This window comes from Kogia breviceps, chromosome 20 (genome assembly GCF_026419965.1).
Source record: "Kogia breviceps isolate mKogBre1 chromosome 20, mKogBre1 haplotype 1, whole genome shotgun sequence".
Lineage (NCBI taxonomy): Eukaryota > Metazoa > Chordata > Mammalia > Artiodactyla > Physeteridae > Kogia > Kogia breviceps.
Window position 1 is genome coordinate 23,701,900 of NC_081329.1, and position 16,284 is coordinate 23,718,183.

At 42.9% G+C, this 16,284-nt stretch overlaps 1 protein-coding gene across 9 annotated transcripts in view; it reads right to left on the reverse strand.

Moving 5' to 3' along the window:
• FUT10 (fucosyltransferase 10) overlaps positions 1 to 16,284 on the reverse strand; it is a 434,768-nt gene that overhangs the window by 325,886 nt on the left and 92,598 nt on the right. The window lies entirely within an intron of this gene.

The following is a 16,284-nucleotide window of genomic DNA, read 5'->3' on the forward strand; positions in this document are numbered from 1 at the left end:
TTGTGATTTATGTCAAAGAGTGTTCTTCCTATGTTTTCCTCTAAGAGTTTTATAGTGTCTGGCCTTACATTTAGGTCTTTAATCCATTTTGAGTTTATTTTTGTGTATGGTGTTAGGGAGTGTTCTAATTTCATTCGTTTCCATGTAGCTGTCCAGTTTTCCCAGAACCACTTATTGAAGAGGCTGTCTTTTTTCCACTGTATATTCTTGCCTCCTTTATCAAAAATAAGGTGACCATATGTGTGTGGGTTTATCTCTGGGCTTTCTATCCTATTCCATTGATCTAGATTTCTGTTTTTGTGCCAGTACCATACTGTCTTGATTACTGTAGCTTGTAGTGTAGTCTGAAGTCAGGGAGCCTGATTCCTCCAGCTCTGTTTTTCTTTCTCAAGATTGCTTTGGCTATTCGGGGTCTTTTGTATTTCCATACAAATTGTGAAATTTTTTGTTCTAGTTCTGTGAAAAATGCCAGGGGTAGTTTGATAGGGATTGCATTGAATCTATAGATTGCTTTGGGTAGTAGAGTCATTTTCACAATGTTGATTCTTCCAATCCAAGAACAAGGTACATCTCTCCATCTGTTTGTATCATCTTTAATTTCTTTCATCCGTGTCTTACGGTTTTCTGCATACAGGTCTTTTGTCTCCTTAGGTAGGTTTATCAGGTTTACCACCCAGAGAGGTAGATGGTGAGCAAACGGCCTGTCCTCATCATGCTGTCATCAGCATTTTTCACCTGGTATCTCTTTTCTTTTTAAATTTTTTTCCTCTCTGATTTAGAGGCTATGAAGTTTCCAAACTTGGAAATAAAGTTTAATATGACAGACCTGCAGGTAGAACATTTGGACAGCTTTTTCATTTCACACTGTGATCAGTTAGAGAGCTGTTCATCTACTTCTATAATCCACCAGGCCGCAGCCAGGATGCTTCCTTCTCAGAATGACATTTTTCAGGTCTTCAAATTCTAATACGGCCATGTGCCATTGTCTCTCTCTCTCTCTCTCTCTCTCTCTCTCATCCCCTCTCTCCCTCTCTCTCTCTCTAAGAGCTAGTTAAGCATTCATCAGAAGTGTAATAAAGGAGATGAATACCAGCCCATTTTAATCACCGATGCCCAGCTCTGGCTCAGTTTTTGAAAAACCATCTCCTTCCTTCTCCTTTGCCAACAGCCGCACCCAACCAGCATTTGACTCATTTCAAACAAACAGATGGCAAATTTCATTCCATTAACAAAATTTAAAAAGGAAACAGTCACTTATTATCCTTAAAGCTTCCGGCTTTGCTGCCTATGAAATCCCATCACTGTCTAGGATCCATATGCTTTCCCATGCTCCTAGATTATTCCAAATCTTCTCTTATCTACTGAAATCCACAACTCTGCCACCATCCTTACTCCCAGCTGATGACATTACTTCCTACTTCACTCAGAAGTTAATTTCCACAGACTCTCACAGCATATCTCCTGCCTTCCCACCTGTTAGTGGATCAACTTGTCATGTTCCTATCTAAAGCCATGCCCTCCAGATGGGTACCAGGTTCCATGTCCTACATCTGCTCCAGAACTTCACTCCTGAATTCTTTCTCTTCTATGTCATCTATTTTTAGTCTCTACTGGATTATTCCCATCAGCATACTAACATGCAAGTCCTTCTCTCATCTTGGAAAAGAAAAGGAAAAGGAAGGTTGACTCCACTTACCCCACCAACTTATAGTTAATTCCTTTGCTCCACTTGGTAGCAAATCTCTTTGAAAGAGTTACCTATACTTTCTGTCTCTCATTCCTCTCTTATTATCTCCTAAACCCACTCCAGTCAGCTCTGTATGAGATGCTGAAGCAGTTCTTAACTCAACACCAAGAGGTAGGGCAATGGGGTGAAAGAATGTAAGCTCTGGAGCCGGCCAGGCTGAGTTCAAATCCGCACTCTGCCACAGTCCAATCGTGTGAATTGAGAGAAGTTACTTAATTCCTCTGTTCTTTGGTTTCTTTATTTGTAAAAAGGGAACTATATTAGTATGTACCCCTAAATTTGTTGTGAAGATTAAAATTAGAAGTTGCATGTAACCTGCTTAGAACAGTGTCTGGAACACACTGCGTCCTCAATAAGTGCCGGTTACTATTATAATCTAGAGCAGTGCTATCCAAAAGAAACATAATGAGAGCTACATATATCATTTAAAATTTTTAGTTGTCATGCTTAAAAATGGTAAATGTGAATCGGTGAAGTTAATTTTAATAATTTCTTTTATCCCAATACCCAAAATATCATTTCAACACATAATCTATATAAAAATCATTAACAAGATATTTTAAGTTCTTGTTTTTGCATCAAGTCATCAAATCCAGTGAGTATTTTACACTGACAGTATATCTCAAATCCAGACTGTGCATATTATTAAGTGCTTAGGAACCACATGTAACCAATTGATACAACAGAAGAAACCCATGGAGATGTGCCCCCTCTTTGGTTTGCTAGAACCTAAATTCTAGGTTATAATGCCTTCTTACAATACATGTCATTTGCCTTAAAGCTAAGGTAGAAGTCCCAAGATTCAGTCCACCATCAGTGTTAGAACCAGAAAATTAATGGGGACTTTAGTTTATAAGATCCTACACCTAATCTCCCCAAGTGGATGAGGTTAATCCATCCTTTTCCTAAGACATCATCCATTTCCTCTTTGAATGGGCACATTGATGCTGGCATTCTGCCATCTGCCATTTTTCCAAAACATTTCTTTCCTTTCATTTGATTCATGTTCTAATTCATGTACTGATTTGTACTTTCTGTCTCTTTCTCTTGCTTTTCTCATCATCATCATTTTCTGGAAATGAGACATGGAATCAGGTGACAGCTGGGTAAGGGAGAGGTTGGAAGGAGAGCTAAAGGAATGATCTCCATGATACCAAAGTCAGGAGCTAGATGAAACATCAGTATTGGAAGTATGCGAGTGGATGTGTGGGGTGCCAGAGGGTGAGAGAGGGATGTAAAATTCTCCCATCTTCACTGACACTGTTTCATCAGGTCACCCCACATACACACTGGACCAGAGCAATAGCCTCCGGACCAGACAGTTGGAAACACCAGGGTTAAATTTCTATCTCTTTTGTTTAGCTCGGCAATGGAAGTCCTAACTGCTGGAGGCAATGGAATTCCCCATTTCTCATTTCTTAGGGATCACTGTCCTTCACTACCTGATGTCCGATGCCTGAAAAACCATTGTTTTATATATATTGTCTGGGTGGTTGTTGCTGTTGTTCCTGGTAGGAGGATACATCTTGTTCCTGTTACTCCATCTTGGCTCAAGGCAGAAGTCTGGGATGGTAGAAGTGTAATCTTAGTGAATTTGGAGACTTCCCCCTGCTCTAGGATTTTATCCAGGATCAGGACACCTCCTGTAGTGTGGAGACATGGGCTGACGTGAACCTATCAGGTCCTCAACCACTGGTCCATGCGGTTGCTGCTGAGACAGCCTTTGTCTCCGTGATCCTTCAGCTCTGGCAGCTCGTTACTGCTTCTGGGCTGTGTTGGGCATCTAGAAGCCTTTGTGAGTCTCTTTAGCCCTATTACCCCCTAGACGCAGTACCATGTAGCCACGCTCTATCTTTCTGTGATCTGTTCATCTCTCCAGGCCTTTGCTGGAGAGGATGTGCAGGTTTCTCTCCCAGGATCATACTGATTTCTTCGCTCTTATCCCCACCCCCCCATCCCCTTACACCCTCCTTAGCCTTGGAGGAATTGTTTTCTTATCTTGGATGGGAGTGGATTTTTGAGACTGGTCTATAAGTGAATCCTTAAATTCCCCCAAGGGCTGGGGCTTTGGGAACACAGAATACAGCCTCTCGAGCCTCTCACGTTTTCTGCCTGTCACATCCCTCCCCGTAGGCCACATAGAGAAAGCTGATTATTTGCCTGAAGAGAGAAGGTAGGAAAAGAGAAAATACCATAATGAAAAAATTATGCCAAAGTGATAAGAAATCCTCTTTACTTTGTTGGGACACTTACCTTTTGAACTTACTCCATTTACAGCTATTTAAAAAGCAGCAAAGTATTTTTTAGAGAGAGTGCACTGAGCAGAGGCTTAACTTAAAAATTCTTTTTAGTACCACTATATTTGTATGGCAAGTGTAAGCTAGATTGAGGATATATAATAACTTGGCTGTGTTCGACAGTAATGTTCAACATGGCGTACAAAGCTGTTATTTTTAGCATCCTGAATATAGATGTTTTCCCTTCTTAGACTCCAGTCTTCCCTACCACATCCACCCAAGTTAACCTTGATACATTATTGATGTATCCTCAATATTGTTTCTATACATACTTTTTAACCAATAAAATTTTTTAAAATATTTAAGATGCATAACTTCATCACTGAATTCTGATGTATTCAGCATGGTCTGGCTTCCAGCCTCTGTAATCCTTCTTTCCTATATGGCTATGGCCACAGGACCCCAAAACAGCCACATGCTGGTCTCTAGGATGAATTCTGGCCTCAAAATAGGTGAAATTATGATTTTTGTGCCCACATTGTGAGATGAATTTCCAAGTGGCTTCTAGGTTGCCCCTAGCCTTTGTTTCTTTGATATTGAGCTACATAAGCTCAACATCAAAATTTGTATACTTTGGAAATTAATCCCTTGTTGGTCCCATCATTTGCAAATGTAATGCTCTTGAAAAAATGAGTTATTATAATTGTTGTTTTTGTTATGTCCCTAAGAGGCAAATATTTAGTGACCGAATACGAGGGTGGTAATATCTCTTCATTACCTCCCTGTTAGAATATCCATGTGATGCCTTATTCTATGATTCAGTGGTTTCTCCTTTAAGCAGATTCCTTGTTATCCTTAAAGACACAATTCTCTGTGAAGAATGTCTGTTTGGTCTTTGAGGTACCCTGTTTTGGGGATTGAGTCCTGCTACTGGAAATTTTCTCCACAGCCAGTGAAACATCACACCAGAGTCAGACTATGGCCTGCGGAACCATCTGGCAGGAGGTATTCCAATAGTGGTGCTCTTCCCGGGCAAGTAGGATATCCAGATGCCACCTCTTTAGCATAGGCCCCACATTTTCAGAAGGGTTCACGTTGAAAGTTAAAGGAAATGATAAAGTAAGCTAGTTCAGAGAAGGAATATATAAGCCAGGGAAAGGTCTCATACATCCAGCTCTTCTGGGTTGAGAAATTAATATGTACCAGACACTGTATTGGGTGTTGGGTGTACAGAGATGAAATAGATGTGAATGAAATAGACATGGTCCCTACACTTTGTGGAGCTCACTCTTGGGTGGGTGTGGGGAAGGGGGGCAGGTGAGCTCATAAGTAGGTAAACAAATGCATAAACCCATTATTATAAAATGAGAACATCCAACGAAAGGAAACAAACAGCCAGCGATCATAAAGAACAATGAGTAAGGATCAGAGAAGGCCTGCTTTAATCAGTAATATTTAAGATGCAACTTCAAGGAGAAGATAGATATTAAAATTCATTCCCAACAGAGAAAATGACAGAACAATGGCTCTAAGGCAGTGATAATCGCAGCAATGGGTTCAATCCCTGGTCGGGGAACTAAGATCCTGCATGTTGTGTGGCGTGGCCAAATAAATAAATAAAAGAAGTGAGAAACATTAAGAGATGAGCCCTAAGGCTGTCCCAGCTGACTGCCTTGAGAGCGCTTCCAGGCTGCAGCTTGAGGATGGGGGGGGGGAGCCAGAAGAAGCCCAGTCAATTCCCTGAGCTGAAGAGACGAATCTGAGTGACTGGAGTGACCAAGACAGCTAGAGTGTGTCAATCTACAATTTAAATCTAGCAGAAATATCTTTCACAAAATGAAGGTGAAAGAAAGACTTCTTCTGACTTATAAAAGCTGAAAAAGTGTATCACCGAAGGGAGATAATACCAGATGGAAACAAGGATCTACAGCAAGTGAGGAAGAGCACAGGAAATGGTAAGCTTTGAATAAATATGTAAGTCTCTTCTCTTCTTAATTAATCTCTAAAATATACGTGACTGGGCTTCCCTGGTGGTGCAATGGTTGAGAGTCCGCCTGCCGATGCAGGGGACACGGGTTCGTGCCCCGGTCCGGGAAGATCCCACGTGCCGCGGAGCGGCTGGGCCCGTGAGCCATGGCCGCTGAGCCTGCGCGTCCGGAGCCTGTGCTCCGCAACGGGAGAGGCCACAGCAGTGAGAGGCCCGTGTACCGCAAAAAAAAAAAAAAAAAAAAAAAAAAAAAAATTATATATATATATATATATATATATATATGCTTGACTATTCAAACGAAAATAATAGCAATGCATTTCGGGGTTCATAGCATCTGCATAAGTGAAATGCATGGCAACAATAGCATAAAGGCTAGGAAGAGAGAAAAGAGAGGTTCTTATGCCATATGTGAAGTCATGGTATAATATCGCTTGAACATAGACTGTGAAAAGATAAAGGTGCAAACTATAAACCTTAAATAAATGACTAAATAACAAAACAAAACATAGTTATAGCTAATAAGCCAACAAAGGAGACAAATGGAATCGTAAGGATTACTCAATGCAAAAGAAGTCAGGAAAGAGAGGGCTAAGTTCCACCAGGACACCTGGGTTCCAGCCCCAGCTGTGTCTCTGGCTAATGGTAGGAACCTAGTTTCTCTCTCGATCCCAGTTTTCATCTCTGTAGAGTGAGGTGTTTGGACTAGAGTCTAGTCTAGTCACTAGGTGATCTACAAGGCTCCATCGAGCCCTAACATTCTAGAGCATATGATCTTTTTGTCAGAATGTCACCTGAGATCTTAGAGATGAGGGCTGGTTGAAGAGCCAAGAGAAACTCTAGCAGAACTTCCTTCTGGAAGGATGACTGGACTGGGAGTCAGGAGACCTGAAATCAGTTCTACCCTTCTGCTGCCCATTCAACACCTGCAGACCTCTAGATTTCAGAATCCTCCTCAGTGAAGTGAGGTGACACATGAATTCTCAGGTCCTGTCTCCTCCAACATTTCAATTTCCGATTCTAAGTATCATCGTCTATTGTGCCCAGGCTCTTAGTCAGTACCCAGGAGAAACAAATAAAAATATGTCTCATGAACTCTGATCACAGTTTGAAATTAGACAGTAAGTCCCCTACACATGAACCTTCAAGTTGCGAACTTTCAAAGATGCGAACGTGTGTTCGCATGTCCAATCACGCAAGTTAGTTCACGTGTCTGGCGTACACTGTCACACCTGTGCATCCTCTACAGGTGGTTATGCTTTTGTGTACTTTACTGTACAGGACTGTGTAGAGCACAGTAGTACAGTATCTTTATTTCAAGCCCAGGATGTCCGGAAGCAGGCGTAAAAGCAGCAGTGATGTAGCTGGTACTGCTAAGAAGCACCAGGAATTGGAGGCCCAGAGAAAGGACGAAGAGAGACAAGAGGAAGAAGTAACTGAAGAACTGAAGAGATTCACGATGCAGGAAATGGCAAGGGGGTTTTCTTTATTTGAGGAGAACTGTTAGACTTTGAGGCACAGGAACCAAACGTAGCAGCAGCCGTTCAGAATACAATCCAGTGCTACCGCGTCATCTATGATGAGAAAAAAAGAGCTACTACCCTGACATCACTGGATTGTTTTTTCAAGAGGGTAGATAGGCTCGAATCCAGCAAGGAACCAGAACCTGTGCCATCAATGTCAGGCATGAGTGAAATGACAGCCTGCCCTCCGTCTCCTATTGCTGACGATCCTTCAGCTCTACCATCTCCCACCTGCTCTCCCTCCTCAGGTCAGGAGCTCTTCTTGCCTGTTCACTCGATGCCAGCCCCCGTGCGCCAGCTGTTGTCCTGTACTACTGTACTTTTCAAGGTACTGTAAGATTAAAGATGTTTTCTTTATTTTTTCTGTTTGTTTGTTTTTTATGTATTATTTGTGTGAAAAGTATTATAAACCTGTTACAGTGCATATAGCCGATTGTATTGGTTGGGTACCTAGGCTCACTTTGTTGGACTTAACGAACACGCTGTCGGAACAGAACTCATTCGTACGAAGGGCATTTACTGTATTATCCTTTAGATGATTATGGATAAAAAAAAAAATGTTCGGCCAAGTCCTGGTTACAAATAAAGCCAACCAGCTACTTGGTAGAGGAAAACTGAAGTACGTGGTCATCCAAGGCAATGCTTCCTTCTCTAAGTCACCATGGTTTCAAGCAATTCTACCACTGAGGGAAGGTCTTCAAGACCCAATTCTCCTGCTGAATTACCAATCCCCACGCTGCATATGATTTATCCTTTTATCTTTAATGCCTTTTCTATGCCTGAGTGGATTAAAAATAGGAAGGGATGGGAGGGTTTTATTCCCAAACTATAATTCTGTGACCACTTGAGAAACACTGCTTTCGTGTGGATCTGTTGACTGGGTTCATGACTTGAACCGAGTTCTATTTCTGACAAATAGAGCCATAGAATTCTAGAGTTTGATGGGCCCTAATAGATCACTGATGTATTGCTAACATGTAGAGAAAAAAAATATGCAGCATTGTTTGGGTCCCCGTAGAAGACTGGTCACGTGGCCAATCACAAGATACGTGTTATGAGTTGAATTGTGTCCCCCCCAAAAAGAGATTGATATCTAACCCCCAGAGCCTGTGAATGTGACTGTATTCGGAAATAGGGTCTCTGCAGATGACCAAGTAAAAATGAGGTCATCAGGCTGAACCCAAATCCAATGTAACTGATGTCCTTATAGAAAGAGGAAATTTGGACAGACATGCACCCAGGGAGAGCATCACGTGAAGATGAAGGCAGAGATTAGGGTGACATATTACAAACCAAAAACAGCAAAGATTTCCAGCAAAGTTTGCAGGAGCAAGGAGAGAGGCATGGGACAGAGTCTCCTGTTCCATGAGGAAATCAACCCTGCAACATCTTGATCTTAAGCTTCTAGCCTCCAGAACTGTGGAACAATAAATTTTTGTTATTTAAGCCACCCAGTTTATGGTACTTTGTTACCGCAGTCCTAGCAAACTAATGGAATAGCCAAATGTTTTAAGAAAGCATTTTGGTAAAAGAAGACATAGGATGAAATCTGGAAGAACACCAACAAAATCTGAAGCAAGAATAAAAAGCAAGAAAACGCTGGAGGAAACACAAATAGTAAAGATTTGAAAAAGAATAAACAAGTACATAAATAAAAGCAGCCTCCCTCCAACCCCCGTCATTTCTTTCTTTGCTACAATAATCAAGGCTGTTGAGATTTTACTGAGTGTGAAGGTAACTGAAAAGGATTACGATAAGAGAAGGGGGAGGTTTTAAACTGTGTGCTCTACAGAAAAAGCTCCCCAAAGAGAAGCATGTGAGATGTGGTCCCCTTGAAAACACAACTTAGTTCCTAGCCTTGCTTTCCTGTCCACAGATGTGCTCTCCTTTCAGCAAATGTCTCCTGTTTCAAAACACAATTAAAATCTCCTATGACAGCCCACAGTAAAAACAGATCATTTTTAAGCAGAGCGGGACCACAACGCTTTATTTTTCTGTGGCTGTGCAGAACTTAAGAAAAGCAAAAGAGATGATGCCTGCATCAGATGCTTTAGCATGCAAGAAGTGGAAACTCAGCCCAAACCCAATGCAACATTCATTTTTATAACTCATTTTTTCATAATGCAGAAATGCCCTGATAGGAGGTTTGGTCAGTTCAGTTATTCCACCGTGTCATCGGAGACTCAAGCTCTTTCCCTTCCCCTGCTCTGCTGAGCATCAGCTTTATCTTAGGGCGGCTTCCCTCATAATTAGCATCTGTGACAGCGACAGATCCTTGTTCATATTCGGTGGGAGAGGGACCCTGGCTTTTCTTCGCAGAAACCTCAAACAAGCCTATTCTCCTCCTTGCCTTATATGCTATTATATATAGCCTCAGCGCCATCAGAGTAGCCGTGAAGACCTGTGTGCCAATTGAAAGTTACCTGCACATTCTCATTTTCTGGACAAACTTCCATTTTTCTCCATGATCTTTTAGACATCTTTGTAACTTTGATCTTTAAAAGTCAGTAATTCACAGAGGTCACAATCTTATGCACAGAGCATTTTTAGCCACATTTTTGAGGTAACTGGCAAGTAATAGAAACCAAGTAGGTAGATGTTGTATGAATGAAGAATAAATAAATCACATCGGTCCAGATTGGCTTGAGCCAATCGCTGGCAAGGGAGAGGGAAACATCATCAGTTTCTCATCTAAGGGGAAGCCACCATAATATTAACTACAATCTCATTACAGAGAAATCTGCCCCTTGAGAGCCTTACCTTGGCTCTGCAAAGACCCAAGCAAAGACTTTGAAATGAAATTGTTTTTGTTTTCTTTTATGTTTTACTTTCCCTACAACGTCAAAGTTTGGGAGGGTGAACTCTCCTGCAATTTTTGCATATGTAAGGGAGATAACAGGAGGGTCCCTATTCCTGCTACACACACACAATCCCCAAAAGTCCGGGTGGGAGGCAGGGTCTGACCTTCCAAGAGAAACTGATCCATCCAGGGCTCAGATGCCCAGTCGGGTGTTTCTGATATGTTCTTGTAGTGAATATAATTGTTTCTCCCCCAAAAAACATGTTCATGTCCTAACTCCCAGAACCTGTGAATGTGACTTGATTTGGAAGTGAGGTCTTTGCAGATATAATCAGGTAAACAGTAGGGCATATGGATTAGTGGGGCCCCAATCCAATATCTGGTGTCCTTGTTAGAAGTGGGAAGTTTTAACACAGACAGAAGACAAACAAGGAGAATGCCATGTGACAACAGAGGCAGAGACTTGAGTGATCCGTCTACAAGCCAAGGAATGCCAAGGATTGCCGGCAACCACTAGAAGCCAGGAAGAGAAAGGATTTTCGCCTAGAGCACTGAGAAAGGGCACGCGCCTCATCCTCGTCCACGGCACCTGCCTTTCTCTACCGTTAACCTTCAGCTGTGACACGTGACTTCTACTAACGGCTTCATGGGTTTTTCTATTCCAGTAAAGTTTTTCAAAAATCTCTCCTGGTGCCAAGGACCACCCAAACTAAGAAAGCTCCTGACAGCTCCTTTTCCACCCTGATTCTTAGCTCCTCTGCAACGGAAAACCCTTATGTTTCATTTTAGACTTCATTTTGTTCAGTTTGCAGCAACAGCTCAGAGCCATACCTTACATCAAATCCTCAGAAAGTGATTGCTATCCTCTGTTCATCTCCCTGAAGTTTCATAAAATTACTGGTCTAGAGATGATCATCTGATAAAACCTCCACCTGATGAGACATTCGCAATCTCCCATGGTCAGAGTCATCTGTGCTTCTAGCATCCAGGCAGTGAAACACGTGTACCACCCTGTCTCCTCCATATCCCACTATTTCCGCTGCTGGTGTCTCTTCATTCATTCATTCGTCCATTAATATCTGCTGTTAATTAATATCTACTGAGAACCTACTCTGTGTCAGGTACGATCCTAGGCTCTGGGAATACAGTGGGAGGAAAAGGCACAATGAACGCCCTGGTGAGTGTAATTTCTAATAGGTGAAACCTTTTTCACATCCAACCTTTTATTGGTTTTACTGGTGTCCTTTTTCACTCTTTACCTTCCAAAATCAACAGAGAAAAATCATCAAAAGAGGCACTAAGATACAGTTGATTATCAATATCATGAGGGTTGAAATGCAATTACTGGCTGTAGAATCTTGGATAAGCCACTCAACTGTTCTGTGACTCTTTCCCATATGAAAAATGGACTTAGTAATAGTAGCTGTGTCCAAGGCACATTGTAAGCGTTAAATGAGGTCACATGTGGAAAGGGCTAGGGCACATAGTGTAAGGGTTAGTGTCCATTTGGAGTTAAAATTAAATATGTAAATTCATAGTTCACTCCCAATTATTTGGAAGCAGATTATCTGCTCTGTGTTTTACCTGGGAGGGGAGAAACAGCATGATATAACAGGTCCTGGAATCCGACAGACAAAAAAATAGTATCTGACCTCAATTGCATGACCCTGGGAACGTTATTTATCCTAGGTAAGCCTCAACTTTCTCATCTGCCAAATGGCGACAATAACACCTCCTGGGCTTCCCTGGTGGCGCAGTGGTTGAGAGTCCGCCTGCCGATGCAGCGGACACGGGTTCGTGCCCCGGTCCGGGAAGATCCCACATGCCGCGGAACGGCTGGGCCCGTGAGCCGTGGCCGCTGCGCCTGCGCGTCCGGAGCCTGTGCTCCGCAACGGGAGAGGCCACAGCAGTGAGAGGCCCGCGTACCGCAACAACAACAACAACAAATAAAAATTTAAAAATGACACCTCCTGCACAGAGGTGAGGGGGTGGATCCCGGTGATTCAAGTGGTCACACAGTGCCCCATACAATGCCTGTGGAATTTATAGCTTCAAATGCACAAATGCACAAAACGTGCATCCTTGGTTGCAGAAGCTTGTTCTTTGAGGAAGAGAAATTAATCCCACAAAGAGACCCTAACTCCTGCCTTGCCTTTTCTAACAAGGGCCCTTTCTTTTGTCCTGGCCGTCCAGGTATCACTGTAACTAGGGACAAAGGCCTCGGTGCCCTATCTTTCCCTTCCAGCCCCTGTGAACTTCCCGAAGGCTTCTTTGCCAATAGCCCACCCATTATTCAGAACCTTCTTCCAAATCTGGCATCCACGAAATAAACCCTTCCCAATAACTGTGAGCTTATTGGTTATCCTTTCTGATTTGCTCGGAGTAAGGGCTTTCTGTGGACAAGACCAGGAAGAGCAGCCAGAGGGCGGGCACAGCAGGCACTGAGACAGGGCTGGCGAGAGTGGGAGGCCTGGTATCTCACAGGCAACTCACTCAGTCATGAAAACAGGTTGCCAAGTAGCCCATGTGACTGGTGTGTGCAGACTTATTTGACTGCCTCAGGAAAAGAAGAGCATTACACCAGTACAACCTCGTATTTCTGACTGCATCAAATTTTCTCTAGATGACTTGATGATAATAGTCTGAAGCTATACTTGCAAAATGACAGAGCTGGGATTACCTTTGGGATCGCTTCTTCCACGTGTCTCATTTTACACACGAATAAACTTAGAAGTGAAGTGGCTTGTCCATGGTCACAAAGGTAAGAAATGACACCTCTGGTCCAGTGCCCTGGTCTCAACTTATGATCTACTATACTTTCCACTGCATCACACAATTTCATATTCCTGCTGAACTTTAAATATCTCAACAACAGTGATACAGATATTTTGCTCATTTCTTGACTCTAGCCCTTTCTGATACACTTAAAAGATTGTTTACAGAGCGCTCCTCTGTGTGTAAAACCAAGGGCAAAATGCTTCAATGAGCTAACCCGGAAGCTAGTCTCGCCCAAGAAATGCTTTCACTGTACTGTCATCCTTATATCATTACGTACGGCGTGCACATACATACGCCTGCAACTCCAGTTAGCCAATATCATCAGTCACCTTGAAGCAGGTCATTTCCTGCTGATAAAAACAGTCTTTGTCAAGGCTGTAAGCAGTCAGGTTTTACCACCTGGTCATTAATCCCTAGAAATGCCCTATACCCAAATTCTTAATTGCTTAAACAAATGGTTTCCACGGGTGATTAAACATCAGAGCAAATCTGCAGCACTTGCACAGTTGTTCTTTGGGCGACTGCTACTACACTCCTCCCCTCGATGCCAGGGAACTCGGAATGAGAAGTTGAGAGAACCATGATGGTCAGAGAGAGGAGATCTGAAGATGAGGGGGGACTGTGTTCCCACACCCTCCTCAGATGTCACTCTGAGAGCAGGTGAAACTATGAAATATGGGCACGTAAGACAGAAAGGTCTGGTGGGGAAACACTGGAGTCTCAGCCATGATTTAACAAACTTCTGTTGGGAAGCTTTAAATAAAAGGATACTTAAATAGGACTGGGGGTCACAGTTCTTGGAGAAAAGGTCTCATAGCTGTCATGTTATGCCCACATGACTCTTCTATATTGGCTACATTGGCGTCTCACTCAACTCTAAGATATCTTCACATGACTTTGGCTTCTCATAGCAGGGTGGTCTCAGGATAGCTGGACTTCTTACTTGGTCACTGGATTTCCCCGAAGATACTGACCCAGAACATTACTTCTGCTGCATTATATTGTCAAACCAAGCCACTAATACCAGCCCAAAGTCAGGGAGAAGGAAATAGACTCCACTTCTCAATGGGAGAATGGCATACCTGTGCACAAGGAAAAAAGTTAATGGTGGCCACATTGGAGACAAGCTACTGAGTATTCCTTATTATCTACCAAAAACTCAGAGCTCTCCTAGGGAAATAGCTCTTCTACCACTCTGCCACACCTCCGCCCAAATGGCACTTCCTCCAGGCAGTCTTCCTTGATTCCCCTAGAATATGTTAGAGGCCCCTTCTGAATGTTCACATACTAAGTGCATATATCATAGCAATTGCTAGCACTCTTTACAAAGATTACTTGTTCACCTCGACACCCCCTTGCCTAGCTGCTGCTGAGAACACCGGTCATGTTCACCACTGCCTGCCCGCTACCTAACATAGTACATCGTGCATGGTGGACCCTCAGCAAATGTTTAGCCAATCAAGGAAGCCTACTGGAGTTATCCTTCGGCTTCAAGAGTCAGGACTGAATCCTTGGTCTTTGTGTCTCTCTTCGCTTGTTTCCCCTTAACTTTTCTTCAGCCATACAAGAGCATCTGTTTTCCCGTTAATAATACCATCAAAACCTGTCCTGAACGAGTATTTTTTTCTGTTGCAGCTGCTGTGGGCTGGAGTGGTGATTATCATGCACAAGAAAGATGCAGGGTCGGGGCGTAAGCTGTTCTAGAAAATGAGTCTACCATGATGCACCAGCCAGGAGCTTAATAGGGAGCGTGATCTCCAATTTGCTGAGCGTAGCTCGACAAGGAGCCCTGAGGTGGGCTTGTGACATGCCATTCCTCAGAGGGTTTCAGCTGCTGCTGTGCTACAGAGAAGGATTGATGACTCTGCTAAGAGATTTGAACACAGTCCTCTTAAAAAGCACAAGGGCTGGGGTTGCTGGGCTAATTGGAGTTGCAGGCGTATGTATGTGCACGCCGTACATAATCATGCATGTATCTTATATATGTAAACTAGAAGGGTAGAATGTTTGAGGATAAAGCAAAAGCCAATAGGACAAAGGCAACAGGCAATCTAATCCACTTAATGGGTCAAGGAGCTCGGAGCTGAGCCGCAAACACATCATTTGATAACGGTAATGAAAAAGACAGCAATCTATATCTACAAATAGCATTATGGCAGATTTGGTTTAGAGGCCAAACTAAGTTGATGTGAAATTTATGAGACTGGCTGTCTCTCGGATATGATTGAGGAGGGAACGCACATTCAATTCCTTCTTTCTTCCTTTGGTGCTCAGTGCGAATTAGGTCTTATTTCCAAGGTAGGCTTTCTTGTTATGTGGGACTTTGTTCTCTTTAAATGACAGTTAAGCGTTTTGCCACCCAAGTTTATCTTAATACGGAGGACGCCAATTTTACAAGTGGGTGAGGTCTCTGTCCAGCCTCTGTAGGTCTCTTGCACACACACGCCACGTACACACGTCCTCGCGTGCACGTTTGCGTGTGCATGCGTGCACACACACACACACACACACACACACACACACAGGGTTCAAAGTTGCAGGTGGCTTGAGCTGGAATTTGCAGGAAAGCCTGTGTCTGAATCATGACTTAGCAGCTGGTCCTAGAAAATGTCTGAAATGTGTCCTGATGATTTGGACAGTATGTTTTGTGTCTGCAAAACTCATTACAACATTCCTGTGCAAAATGCTGTTGCAAAGGTGTTTCAATTTCAACCAAAGTTCTAATACATCCTCCACGGTAATCACAATACATTGCACTGCAAAATATGCAGGCTGCATTAAGCTCTTTTCTCCTTACGATGCCTCAGTCAATATCAGGTACCACTTACAGAGGGTAAGGAAGTCTTCTTTCAGCACAGCAGTGTTCCTACAATTATGTGCTGATTGACCTTCACTTTGTACTGTGCCTGCAAAGAAAGGGGACCCTGACAGATTGTACAGAGCAGAGCATGTACAAGTCAAATGGTTGAAAGGAAGAAATAAGCTTGTTCCTGCTGCGTGTGAAGTGAGTTTCACCCTAGACTTGCTCCTACTTCAAGAGTGACAGCAAACGCAGTCAGAAGTTTGGGGAGGGATTTTTGAGAAAAACAGTTTTTTAAAAAAGTCACCCCTGGATTTAGGTCTTCACCTGTTTTGTGAGAAATTTTATAATAAGGGAAGTCACTTGACTGACTGATTTCACACATCAAACCTAAGCAAATTCTCCCTTGTGA